Below are 15707 nucleotides of genomic sequence, written 5' to 3' on the forward strand. Positions count from 1 at the left end.
CTCTACACTCATTTCTTCAGTCTGTCTCAGCTGCTCAAATTCTATCACTTTCAGCTCCCTAGAACTGTCAGGAAAAGCCCACCCTGCAAACGCATTGGTGAACTCTCTCCATGACATACTGTCCAACCTGGGGTCCACATAATTCTTGAACCACTCTCGAGCCTTCTTACATTTCAATGTGAACCCTGCCATCTCAATGGCTCTGCTATCATCAGCTCCTAACTCATCGGTTATCATCTTAACCGTTATGAGGTACTTAAAGGGATCATCTCCCGTATTGAATTTAGGAGCATCCAACTTTAGGTACTCTGTCATTTTCACTTTGCTTCCCTCAGCTGAGCTAGGTTGAGGTACTTGGACAACTGGGGCTACTGGTTCTGGTTCTGGTGGTGGAGCAGAAGGTGCTGAACTTGGCTCTGGGTATGCTGTACTGGGATGGAAAGGTGTGGGTGGATACATGGGATATGGTGGGTAAAAAGGAGGATAAGTCATATAAGGCATGTAGGTAGGATATGGGAAAAAACTAGAGTAATCTGACGTACCCCCCATCGGATACCCTGGGCCCTGTGGAAAGGGTGGATAATGGGGTGGATAACCAAACCCCGAGACCTGAGCGCCTCCCTGAGACTCTCCCATACCCTCTTCAGACCTGCCCATACCCATGCTTTCCTCTCTTGGCTGGTTCACATCCATAGCCTCCCTCACTTCCTCTAAGCTCCCTCCTCTATCTGCTCCTCTTCTGCTCTCGTCAAAAGACCTTCTAGGATATCAACGAAGACAATACAAAAAGAGCTTTTAAGACACCAAGACAACCATTCCCGGATATCAACGAAGCCAAAAAAGGTTTGGACTTCACTAGCAGGTAATAAATTAAGCCAGCAACTCTTAATAAAGTTGCAATCTCTTAAAACATGTAGCACCGACTCAGACTGAGTACCACAGCTCATACACAAGTCTGAATTAATCCATCCTCTCCGAAACCGCTGAACATTGACCATAATTTTCTCATGGGCAACTTCCAACAGAAAAACCTGCATCCTCTGCGTGCCAGGTGCTTTCCAAATAAGCTTCCATAATGGTAAGGCAACTGGTAAACCACATTTCTCCACCAGAAGAGAGTACCCCGTTTTAATTGAATACTGTCCACTAATGGAATGTCTCCATATTATTCCATCCCTTGAGTTAACATCATCATGTAGGCAAATGGGGAGTAAAAATGCTAAAACGAAATTAGGTAGCCATAAAGACAACCGATTCCAATCCCATCCATATCCAGGGATCCAATAATATCTCACAACCATCTCTAATTCCAAAGGATCAATAGGAGCAGAAACCAATCGGAAAAGAGGTCCAACCGAAAGCCAATCATCTTGCCAAAACTTAACATCAGTACCACTACGAACGTCAATAGAAACACCGCTAGAAACTAATTGGAGGCCCCAGCATAAAGCCTTCCAATTCATAGAGGCACCAGGAGGTACTCGAAGATTCCAAGAAATTCTACCATTATTATATTTCCAAAGAAGACATGAGATCCATAAGTCAGATGGGTTCATAAATGCCCGCCAACATAATTTACCCATCATAGCTTGATTCATTAATCCAAAATTTCGAATGCCCAACCCACCATTTTGCTTTGGATATTGCAAAGTTTGCCAATTAATCAGATGAACAGCAGAATTCCCACTGTTACCATGCCAAATAAAATTACTGCAAAGCCGCTCCATTTCCTTACAAATAGACACCGGCAATTTAATAGATTGCATAGTATAAATAGGAATGGAGTTCAAGACTGATTGGACCAGCGTTATTCTCCCTGCTCTAGAAAGTGCACCCGCCTTCCAACCAGCAAGCCGGCTCTGCATATCATCAATCAATCCATGAAATTGTACCTGAGATACTCTACTATGAAGAGATGGTACACCCAAATAACGCCCAAGGTCAGAGACCAAAGGAATTCCTGATTTAGAGGATAAATGAGATGCTATAGATGTACTCACATTCGGAGAAACAAAAAGGCTTGACTTTAAAAAATTCACCTTTTGTCCAGAAGCATTACAGAAGACAGTTAAACAATTAATAATAACATCTAGCTGTTCTTCTATAGCTTCAGCAAACAATACCATATCGTCGGCGAACATGAGATGTGAAACCAACGGACCATTGTTGGAAATAGGAAGTGGATGCCACTCTCCTTGTTCCACCGAATGTTTAATAATATTGGAAAGTTGCTCCACACAAAGCACAAAAAGATAGGATGATAAAGGGTCGCCTTGCCGAACCCCACGAGTGGGCAAAAAAGACTCCAACTTTTCATTGTTCCAAAGAACTGACATAGAATCAGAATGAACACAATGTCTCACATTCATTCTCCATAAACTGGAAAAATTAGCTTTCTCCAAGCTCCAATCAATAAAGCTCCATTCCAGCCTATCATAGGCTTTTTCTAAATCAATTTTCAAAGCCATAAATCCATTGCCACCGTTCATTTTCCCCATAGTGTGAAGAGCCTCTTGGTAAATGACTACATTATCCGTGATTTGCCGACCCGGAACAAAACTATTCTGCTCTGGTCCAATTAAAGAAGTAAGGACTTGTTGTAACCTGTTCACCAAGACCTTCGTAATAAGCTTATAAAGCACATTACAGAGGCTAATTGGCCGAAATTAAGTAATTAATTCAGGGGTAGCCACCTTCGGTATCAATACCAAAACCGTCTCATTAATCATGCTTGGGAGCTCATTGCCTTGTAAACAAAAAAGAACAAAATCAATCACCTGAGTCCCAACTATTGGCCAAGCCTTCTTATAAAATTCAACAGTAAAACCATCGTCGCCAGCCGCTTTACCACTCGCCATCTGGTCCAATGCTAGCTTAACCTCCTCTGGAGAAAATGGTCTATCAAGTTCTGTAATTTGTGTCGTGAAGAGCACAGGATGGGCATATTGGAAAGGAATATCCAAAAGCTCACCCAAATCAGAAGTATACAAATTGCGAAAAAAATTGATGGCCATACCTTTAAGAATCGACGGATCAGTAACAACCTCCCCCAAATCATTCTTTAAAGCAGAAATACAGAATTTTTTCCGTTTGATAGTAGCTGCTAGATGATAGAAATGAGTATTCCGTTCGCCGTTCGCTATCCATTCCTCTTTTGATTTCTGAAACCAGTACATCTCCTCTTGGCGTAGAATCTCTTCCAATCTGCGTTTCAATTTAAATTCAAGCTTTACAAGGCTCCTTGCCAGGCTTTCAGCAAGATCTCTCTGAACACCACCTAACCTGTGTAAAAGCCTTCTCTTGTTATCAAAGATATTACCGAACTGAGTCCTATTCCACTCTCCAAGCTGAATTTTTAATGTGCTCAGATTATGAATTAGGGAACGATTTGGATCCCAAGAGCATGCAACTACTTGATCAAACTGAGCATGTAGTGTCCAAGCTGTTAAAAAACCGAAAAGGACGAACTCCAAAAGCTAGAACCCCTTGACATTTAATCACAATTGGAACATGATCTGAATGCAATTTAGGTGGATGTTCAACAATAGCATCAACATAATCCAGTCTCCAATTAGGAGATACAAAACATCGATCTAACCGAACAGCTTGATAGGGGACATTTTCACCACTTCTCTGCCATGTAAAACCACTCCCAACAAACCCCAGATCAATAAGAGAGTGCTTGAAAATCCAGTCTGAAAAATCCTGAGCTCCTGGAGGATTAGAAGAAGAATATCCACTTTGTTCAGATGAGTCCACTACATAATTAAAATCACCCGCGACAATCCATTTAGAAATGGATAGACTATTTTCTCCAGAAAGAGATTGCCAAAGCTTCCTCCTTAAATAAATATCAGGGATTGCATAAACTACACTAAACAACCATTTCTCTTCAGTAGAAAAATTAATTGCTACCGTAATGAATTGCGGATCGGTAACAACTAATTCAATTCGAAAACCATCTTCTGACCAAAGCAACCAAATACCACCACTAAATCCGACTGCCTCAACACGGATCCAATTTTCATACCCCAACAAACCACAAACTTCATCAGCCGCTTCTCTAGAAATACGAGGTTCCACTAAACAAAAGATGTTAGGATGATATAGCCTCTTGTATTCCTGAAAAGCGTTGCGAAAAGTAGATGATGTTGCACCATGACAATTCTAGGTTATAATTATCATTAAAATAAATATTAAAAAGAGCATCATCAGATTAATCTCACAAGGGTATCACATAAGCTGTTGGTGCTCCAAAGGAGCAACCAAACTAGCAGAAGTCGCCTTATTCAACTCATTCAAAATTATCCCAGCCACAATCAACGTGACATCATCCTCACTCCCATTGACTGTCTTCTGTCCAGGGACAATATTCGGGCTAGACGGATGAGAGAAAGATAAGTTACGAAAACCTGGTGGATTTGGAGGCACATGATTCAAGACACTCAACCCCACCTGATCTTCAGAAGAAACAACCCAAGATTCTACCCTCTCCTTCCCATTACCAACAACTACAGTATGCTCAACCTCTGCCGCTGCTTTCCTTGATAATCCAATTCTAGTATTAGGTCGTACTTCCCTAGAAGTCGTAGCAGAGGATGAAATTATCTCGACATTAGCATTATTAGCCACAGCCTGACCTCCTCGTCCTCCACGAAACAACCCTCTACCACCATGACTCCCTCTCTGGATTTCACCTCCCCTATATACTACATTATTTGCCCGGTTACTAGGACGCTCATCATGGACAGCTATGTGAATCTCCTGAGTGCCCAAACTACCATTATTCTGCTCCTCTGGTATGACCTCATCCTCTAAATTAAGTAAAGAGTCAAAACGATTTCCCGTAGACCCATCTGTAACTACCCTTCGAACCTCATTTCTGTCAACTCTCTTGGGCCCAGGCCTGATACTCTGACGATTATCCCCACGTCGATCCCTCCGAACCAACATCCAATCCCCAAAATCCTCAGTAGCAGCGGGATTGACAGGCAAACTCTCAGGCATTTTGTAAGTCTCACGGTTCAACTCATGACCAACAACAGCACCTTGCTGATTAACAGAATAAGGCTGATTAACCTGCATTGGTTTAATACTAGGACAAGTTTCCTTCACATGCCCATACTTACCACACTCAAAGCTCACCATATACAAACCCTCATATTCAATCCGGCGAACTCTACGGTGTAGCTTGAATTTAGATAGAAGGGGCTTAGTCAAATCCAATTCCACACAAACTCTAGCAAAATGTCCTCGAGTCACAAGGCTAGTATTAGAGTCAACTTTAACAGGCTCACCTATTTTACGAGCAATGCGTAACAAAAGTTCCTCATCATAATATTCAATAGGCAAGCAAGGGAAACGAACTCATACAGTTAAACGTTCTAACACATCCTGAAAAGGGTCAAACTCCGGGCACCATTGACGAATAGTCAAGTAGTGGTCAGCAATAATCCAGGATCCCTCCGATCTAGCAAAGTCTAAGTCCCCAGAATTAGTGAAACGGACCAAAAAGAAATTGTTATCCAAAGCAATAACATCCATTGGAGTAGAAGGTTTCCAGAGTTCTTTCAATCGTCTACACAAATATGTATAGCCTATTGAACGTCCAAAAAGTTTCACAATAAGGGAATTTTTCCAAGGTCGATACAATTGACGTTTATCCACTCTCGAAAGTCTAATCACAGGGCAACGATCATCCTCATCATCCTCCTCACCATCCGAAACAAAATGAAACTCATCGTCTTCAGGAGCCATGTCACTCCCAGAAGCTCCCTGCAGTCCTGGACCGTTTCTATTCGTCACTACATCCTTAAAAGAAGGTCCATTAACAAAACCAAGGTTCACAGGATTATTCTCAGTCTCTATCATCGGATAGTCAGGTGAAGAATCAGGATCATCACAAATCTCATTCAATGAAACACCCATCTCACCATCTTTACATTTCCTGCGTACACTACGCTGGAGAAGATCATCCTCTTCCATCGAAGTCATTATCCTCTAGCTCGCGAACGACAGAGCAGCAGCAAGCGGTTGCGGTTGGGTGCGGCGTGCGGCGTGCGGTTGCGGTTGCGTCATTAAATTAATTATTTTGATTCAATTATTCAATAAATTAATTTAATTAAATAATTAAAATTTTTTCATTCATTTCAATTATAATCAAGATAATTAAACCAAAGCTATAATCCTACATTGTTTTTTTTTTGTCTCGCTGCCTTTCAAGTTATTATTTTTTCTTACCTCAAGAAGTCTTGCAATCTAAAGTCCATATGATTAAAGACTGGAGGAGCTTGTTTCCCACAGTGCCCTCTGAATTTATTATAGGTTCTAATTAGGTGGTCGAGAAATATTTTGTTTAAATTAAAAAATTGATTTAATTGAATTAATTTAAAATTTTAGTTTAATTTTTTATTTATTTCAGTTTATTTAATTTTTAATTTTAAAAATTTTAATTATTTTAATTTAAAAAAATAAAAAAATAAAAAAATTAAATTTAGTAATAATAATATATTATTTTTAATAATATAAAAATATTTTAAAATATTTTAATTAAATTTTAAAATATTAAAAATAAAAAATTTATTAAAACGTATCGAATTAAATTAAAATTTTTAATTTAAATTAATTTTTATTTAAAATTAATTTAATTTAAATTTTATAAATATTAAAATTTAAAATTTCAATTTATTCAATTAAATTTTAAATCAAAGTAAACAAATATGATTTGAATTTTTGGAAAAAGCCGTTTCCGATACTAGTATCCGAATTATATACTAATTTACAAATTTTTGCATTACTTTTGTTTTAGAAATAAGTTTAAATTAAATGTCTATACTTTTATTAAAAAAATTTAAAAATAATTAATTTATTTTTTTACTAAATACATTTTTTAAATTTTAAGATCAAATAAACTAATAAAGTATTATTTTTAATAATAATTTTTGTTTTTATAATTTTAAAAATTATTCATTATTTCTATCTTATTTTTTAATTTTAAAATAATTAAAATATTAAAAGTTAATATCTCAAATTATAAAAAATAAATTTTTATTATTAAAAAAATAATATTATATTAAGTTCAAATATATTTAGTATTAAAAAGTAAAATTTAAAGATTCATTTAGCTAAAATAATTGAATTGAATTTATTTGACTTTTAAATAAAAATATTTAATTAATTTTTTTTTATTATGTTGTATATTCGCAAAAACCGACAATGGATCATCGATGGATAATGGATTTTGGTATTCAGAATCACAAAATATCTGTTCTGGAAAAAAAAATCGCAAAATATCTCAATTATGAAATACTTTTCCAAAATGTGACACAAAATGAACTTAAAATAATATTAATGTTTAAAATTTTTAATAATTGGTATTGAAAATGTGATTAGTGCTTTTCTTCATATTACTGAATCAGTAGCATTTTTTTTTTTTTTTTTGAAAAGATATGATTTTTAATTAATGTTAAAATAAAAAAAAATTATTCACGCTAAATTAATTGTCCAACTATACCTTTTAAAAAATCTAGAATTATTAATAAAAATTTTCCTTACTTTTATTTTTTTTTCATGTTTTCAATCATACTCAAATTTATTAAAGTTAAAATTAAAATTTTATAATTTTAAAAATATTTTATTATTTTTTGGCTAATTATCATTCATGCATCAATGATATAGTTCTAAAAGTCTTCATGTAGATTCAATTGAGGAGGGGCGACATATGTTTGTGCTCTTTACTGCTTCTTTAATTTTGGATTTTGAATTTTCAGTTAAAAAATTTATTATTTAATTTTTAAATATTATTATTATTTATAAATCAGTTATATATTTTTAAAAATTTATTAAATATCTTTTTATTTTTTTATCAATGGAATATGCCGCCTCTCCTCAATTGAATCTACCGTCTTTTATTAATTCTTTCTTTTCTGTTGCTGTTGCACCTTCCAGACTATTGTCTGCAACCTATCACTAGCCAAGTAGACATTATAATGAACAATAAGATAATAATTAAGACTTCTTTCAACTTGCTTATATAAAGAGAAAGAAAAAAACAATATCTATTAGAATAAAACATCTCTTAGGTCCATAAACCCAAACTATGATATCTAAATAAAAAATTATCTGCACTGCTCTGATATAGAAGGGAAAACCCACCCAGTGACGGGTGAGAGGGAGGAAGGACGGCAATCAACAGTTTTGAAAGCATGGAACTTTAAGAAGAAGTGAGAGAAAAAAAAATTAAAAGATTGAGAGATTAGAAAAAATGCTAGGAATCTAGAAATTAACTTTAGCATTTTGAAATAATAAAGTAAATTAATTAAATAATAAAAATGAATTACACATTAAAATAGAGCGAGTTGGAGTAAAGATTATCCATAATTAAAGATAAGCAATCAATTTTAAATTAAATTAAAAAAATAAAAAAATCAGATTACATATGTTGGAGAACCACACAAAATTAAATAGAAGAAATAATTAAAATGAAATAATTTAGTTGAGTTTGATTCAATGTAAAAACCGATTTCATGAATATGAATCAATATTTTCACCATTCAAAACACTAGATGCAATCCAAAAATCTTTCATTCAAAAACACCAAATGCAAACTAAGATCTCAATCCAGAAATATAAATCTAAAAGCAAATATGGAAAACTCGAATCCAAACAACAGCCCATTAACATGCAAAACATACAAACTCAAAAATAGTATATAGTTAGGGATGAGCAGTATTCAATTCAAACTGAAAAAATCAATCGAATCGAATCGATTTAAAAATTTAGTTCGATTTTTTATACATTTCGATTCGATTTGATTTTTAATTTCAGAAATTTCAGTTATTTCGGTTCGCTTCGGTTTTGATCAGAAAAAAATTGAAAAAACCGAACCGAACCGATTAGTGATAATAATATGTTTTTTCAATAATATAGAGAAATTAAATCATATTAATATTAAAATATTTTAATTAAATTTTAAAATATTAAAAATAAAGTGTAAAAAAATTAAAAAATTATTAAAAATCGAAACCGATTAAATCGAATCGAACCGAATCAGACCGGTTCGATTCGATTTCTGACCAAAATGGGTTCGGTTCAGTTTTTATAAATAATAAAATTTTAGTTTTCGGTTTATTCGGTTCGATTTGATTTTGAACCGAACCGACCAAATGCTCACCCCTATATATAGCCACACAAAATCATAAATATAAATTTTAAAATAAATTAAAACAATTTTAATCTAAATAACAAGAAACAATAATCTTGAAAAATAGCACTCACAGGCTTAGCCTGGTGGTAAGTGCATCCGAGTAAATCTGAGAAATCTTAAGTTCAAATCCCCCACTCCCCATTTAAAAAAAAATAATTTTGAAAAATAACATAAATTCATAAAGGGCAATTTATGATTTAGTCCCTGGGTATTGCCATTATTAACAAGTCAGTCCCTGTATTTTTAGAAACCTATTAAAACGTCCTTATGTTTTATTTCCGTCAACGAAAATAGTCCTTCCGTCCTATTTTCCGTTAAAATTAGATAAAGGATGAGAGAGAAAATTTTTAAAATCCAATTTTACCCTCAAATAAAATCATTTATTTAGTCCTTGTATATTGTAATTATTAACAAGTTAGTCCTTACATTTTCAAAAATCTATTAAAATATTTTTATCTTTTTTCATATCTATTAAAACGTCCTTATTATTTTTTTCCATCAATGAAATAGTCCCTATCTTTTCTCACATCTATTAAAACATCCTTATCGTTTATTTAAGTCAACGAAATAGTCCCTCCTCATCGTTTCTTTCTGTCAACGAAATCGTCTCTCCCTATATTTTTAGAAATATATTAAAACGTCCTTATTGTTTCTTTTTGTCAACGAAATAGTCCCTATCTTTTCTCAGATCTATTAAAACATCCTTATTGTTTCTTTTTATCAACAAAATAGTCCCTATATTTTCTTTCCTCTTCCTCCTCCTCCTCCTCCTCCTCCTCCTCCTCCTCCTCCTCCTCCTCCTCCTCCTCGAAGAAGAAGAAGAAGAAGAAGAAGAAGAAGAAGAAGAAGAAGAAGAAGAAGGAGAAGGAGAAGGGAAGAATGAGAAGAAGAAGAAGAAGATAAAGAAGAAAAAGAAGCAAAAGAAGAAGAAGAAGAAGAAGAAGAAGAAGAAGAAGAAGAAGAAGAAGAAGAAGAAGGAGAAGAAGCAGAAGAAGAAGAAGCAGAAGAAGAAGAATTGATGAAGAAGAAAAGGAAGGAGGAGGAGGAGAAAAATAATTGGGGGTAATTTAGTCTTTTACTATATTTTTAACGGCAAAAATAGACAGAAGGACTATTTCGTTGACGGATAGAAAATATAAGGACGTTTTAATAGGTTTCTGAAAATACAGGGACTGACTTGTTAATAATGGCAATACCCAGGGACTAAATCGTAAATTACCCATTCATAAATACATAGCTATATAAACGATAAATTCATTCGAGTTCGAATATGATATTTTTTTCAGAGATCATATTTATTCATATTCTATGAAGAGTAAGGACGATGAGACTAAGTAGAGGGGAATGATTAAAAGGTGAAATTAAGAGTTAAAATATTAAGAGATGATCCTTAAAATTTAAAATTTTATTTTTTTAATCAAATCAAACTAAAAACTAATAATATTTAAAATTAATAATCAAATCAAATTGAATATATCAAAAATTTCTAAACTAAAAAGTTAAGTTTGATTCGATGGTAAGCGCTACCATCAATTAGGGGTAAGCACTGTTCGGTTGAAACCGAAATAACCGATTGAATGGATTTGATTTAATAATTTGGTTCGGTTTTAAAATAAAACCAATTCGGTTCAGTTTTAATTTTTAAAAATTTCGGGTTGATCGATTCGGTTTGGGCTTGAAGACAAAATAGTTCGGTCGAACCGAATCGATTGAATTTTATCATAAACGCTGCGTTTTATTATAGGTTTATATTCTACCACTTCGGCACTTCCCACATACAGCCACCACGTCGCCACCTACCTCCCTCTCACTCTCAGTTGAAGCACCCTGACAGCCGCGAGATGACTCCTCACCAGTCACCACTTCACCAATCTCCAACTGTCGTTCTCCCTTCTCCATTCTCGTCCTTCAGTCCCGCAGCTACCCACCCACCCAATCGCTAGTCCTGCAGTCACCCACTCATCCAATCGCCAAAGCCAGAGTCTTCTCTCCATCCCTCGTGTCTCTCTCTCACGGTCGTTCGCTCATGGCTCGCATCTCTCTCTCACGATCGTCGCTCGCATCTCTCCCTGACGGCCGTTGCTCGTATCTCTCTCTCACGGTCACAATCACTCCATCTCCGACGCTATCTCAGATCTCAGCTCAGTCTTCAACTCTTCTCCATCTTTCTCTATCGGCTGTCACGTTTGGTCTCTCATTGAATCATCGTCGTCTTTAACCGTCTGTCACGACTCGCCTCTGCCATCTTGTCATCTCGGTAAGTAGATTTTCTAATCTCATTATTTTTTTATTTATTAATTAGTGATAAATTTGATACTTGTGATATTAAATATGATATATGAATGATTGATTCTTATAAAAGCAAACATCCATAGAAGAAATAGGAGGAAGAAACTGGTTAATTTGGATTATCATAAACATATGAATATGGTGAGGATTATGAAATTTTCATTATTAATAAAAAAAAATATAAAACATAAGGTTTATATTTATTATATGCTAGTTAATTTGGACTACCATCCAGATATCCATAGGAAAAAATCATGAGTGATGAGAATTATGAAATTTTCATTATTAATAAAGAAACTGAATGTCTGAATTGAATCCATGAAGGCAGATGTTAGAAAAATGTCCTTTTCCTAAGAAGATGTCTTGCTTGGTACAATTTCTTGACACCAGATCTTAGGAAGATATCTTTTTCTTGTGCATTTCTTGGTACAATTTCTTGATACCAGATCATTGCACATTACAAAATTATGCAATATATAATTCTGAAATCAACATACTTTTTCCTTTTTCTTTTTATGTCACTTGATTATAATTCGAGTTTGAGACCTTACAATCCTGGTAAATTATAATTATGGTGTAGTTTAAACTTAATTTTCTTTATATTTTTGAAACTATCTAATACTAAAATATAAATATAATTGCAAGTTAATGCAACATATTAGTCATTTAATAATTTTCTTTATATCTAAAATATAAAAGATTGTTAGATGGAACTTGGTCCGTGAACTAAGATAATGTCTTCTACACATATGATAAAAAAACATTATTTTTTATAGTATATGATAATGTGCATTATTTTTTATTTTTTGTGCTTTATAATACTCTAAATTTATGTGTAACTATTCATATTTTTAATTTATACAGAACAATCTTTATTTGAAGATGACAGAGGCACAACAAGGAGTATCAAGTAATCCTCTTTTGATAATGTCTAATCAACCTCTAATTACTTCAAGTCAAACTGAAGCAGGAGAAGCTATTTCCAAAATAAAGAGAAAGAGTATGAAGGCAAGATCAACTATTTGGGATCACTTTACTAAATTTGTCGATAATACTGGTACGCAAAAAGACAAGTACAATTATTATGATAAAGAATTTTTTTCTGATCCAAAAAAGAATGGTACTATTTTATTTAGAAATCATATGTTTGCATGCATAAAGAACCCTCATAGTATGACTATAAGACAATCCCAACTGTCTTTACAACCTACTTGTAGTAGACAAAAGGGAAGGGGAACACAGTTAGGTACATTAAGTACATGGCATTTTGATCAGAATGTTTCGAGGCAGAAACTAGCCAAGATGATTATTGTTGACGAGCTTCTATTTATGTTTGTAGAAAGGGAAGGGTTTAGAGAATGAATTGAATATACATAATCTAGATTTCTAATAACATCTTGTTGGACAGTGTCTAGGATTTGTTATGACTTGTATTTAGAAGAAAGAAAGAAATTTAAAAAAAAAAATTCAGAAGACTAGTCAAAGGATTTTTATTACTACAGATACATGGACCTCATTGTAAAGAATCAATTATATGTGTGTCACTGTATATTTTATTGATGATAATTGGACACTGCAGAAGAAAATTATTAATTTTTATCATATTACAAGTCATAAAGGTGATGACATAGGGATGACAATTGAAAGTTGCTTGCTTAGTTGAGGAATTAAGAGAGTCTTTACTGTAATTGTTGATAATGCCAGTTCAAATGATGTTGTAATTTCCTATTTGAAAAAGAAAATCAATGCTTGGAGGTTTAGCATTTTAAATTGCAGATATCTTCATATGAGATGTATTATCCACATAATCAACTTAGTTGTTATTGATGGAATGAAGGATAGTCTTACTCCAATTAAAAAAGTTAGAGATGCAGTTAGGTATATCAGGCAATCTCTTGCGAGGTTGCAAAGGTTTAAGGCATATTGTGAGATGGAAGGGATTCAAAGTAAGAGTTCTTTATACTTAGATGTGTCCACTAGGTGGAATTCTACTTATCTGATATTAAATTCTGTACTGAAGTTTGAAAATGCATCTGAGAGATATGCAACTGTAGATCTATACTTTAAAATTGATCTTCAATCATGTGAGAGTAATGGTGTACCACATAGTCTAGAATGGGAATGTATTTGAAAAATTATTGAATTTTTGGGACATTTTTATGAACTTACTTTGAGAATTTCTAGATTTAGATGTGTTACTTCTAATATATTTTTTTGATGAGATTAGTTATGTTGATTGTTTGTTGTAAGAGTGGAAATCAAGTAATGACTTAGAGTTGTCATGTATGGGAGAGAAAATGAAACTTAAATTTGATAAATATTGGGGGATCCTGATAAGATGAATAAAATTATTTACATTGCACTAGTGGTTGACTCTCGATATAAGTTAGAATTTATGTATTTTGCTCTTTCAATTGTGTAGGGAAAAGAAAGTAGTATAGAATTGGCAAAGAAGGTTAAATTGTTTGTATATGAATTATTTGATGACTACAAGATAATATTTCAATTTGAAAATGCAAATGAACACATTGAAAATGTAACTGGATTATATGAAGTATATGGACATATCCATATCAAGTTATCCTTCATTTAATAAACATAAAATCTAATAAAATAGTTAATTCCAAAATATCCATCAACAATCATGTCACCAACAATCAAGCATCTATTCTTCAAATCCTCTATTCTTCAAATGCCAATTAATTTCTATAAAAACATGAAAAAAAAAATAGAATTGTTAAACTAAATGAACAAAATGATTAATTGGTATATATATGTATATGAATAATTACTTTCAACTATCCAAATTTATCGTATTTTCATTTGTACTACTGCTTATGTCCACATTTGCAAGTGCTGGAAAATTATAAAAAAAAAGTAAATTATAATCATGATTGATACTTTCAAGTCTTTCAAGGTCTACAATTTGTTCTTCAATCGGTTTGTGATGTTGAAATTTTCGCAACCAATTTTGTGTGCATATTAAAGCTTTCACTATTTTAGCAGTTAAAGAATTTCTAAAACAATCAAGCACTTTACCTCCAGTGCTAAACACTGATTTTGAAGCAACTGCGGATATAGAAACTGCTAATATATCTTTCAACATATGTAATAAGATAGGAAACCTATTAGTATTCATTTTCCATCATTTTAATATGTCAAAATCTTCTTTCTCATCCAACACTATAATGTCCTCATTCAAATAAGAATCTAAGTCAAACTTGCTCTTCGTTTCACCAATTTCTATTTTATGTTGTTGCATGAATTGATGATCTAATCTCATTCTAGGTTTTTTTTTTGTTTCTTCCTCGATGCTCTCACTTACATTTTCAATGTGTTCATTCGCATTTTTAGATTTAAATATTCTCTTCTAGTCATCAAATAATTTATACACAAACAATTTAACATTCTTTGCCAATTCTGTACCTTTTTCTTTTCCATACACAGTTGAAAGAGCAAAATACATAAATTCTAGCTTATATCAAAGATCAACCACTAATGCAATGTAAATAATTTTATTCATCTTATCAAGATCCCCCCAATATTTATCAAATTTAAGTTTCATTTTCTCTCCCATACATGACAACTTCAAGTCATTACTTGATTTCCACTCTCGCAACAAACATTCAATAGAAATAATCTCATCAAAAAATATATTAGAAGTAACATATCTAGATCCATAAATTCTCAAAATAAGTTCATAAAAATGTCCAAAAAATTCAACAATTTTTTCAATATATTCACATTCTCGACTATTTGGCACACCATTACCCTCACAAGATTGAAGATCAATTTTAAAGTATAGATCTACAGTTCCATATCTCTCAAATACATTTTCAAACTTCAGTGCAAAACTTAACATCAGATAAGTAAAATTTCATCTGGTGGACACATCTAAGCATAAAGAACTCTTACTTTGAATCCCATCCATCTCACAACACGCCTTAAACATTTGCAACCTCGCAAGAAATTACCTGATATACCTAACTGCATCTCTAACTTTTTAATTGGAGTAAGACTATCCTTTAGTCCATCAACAACAACTAAGTTGATTATGTGGGCAATGCATCTCATATGAAGATATCTGCAATTTAAAATACTAAACTCCTAGCATTGATTTTCTTTTTTAAATAGGAAATTGCAACATCATTTAAACTGGCATTGTCAACAATTACAGTAAAGACTCTCTTAATTCCCCAATTAAGCAAGCAAC

This window comes from Manihot esculenta, chromosome 11, assembly GCF_001659605.2.
Source record: "Manihot esculenta cultivar AM560-2 chromosome 11, M.esculenta_v8, whole genome shotgun sequence".
Taxonomy (NCBI): Eukaryota; Viridiplantae; Streptophyta; class Magnoliopsida; order Malpighiales; family Euphorbiaceae; genus Manihot; species Manihot esculenta.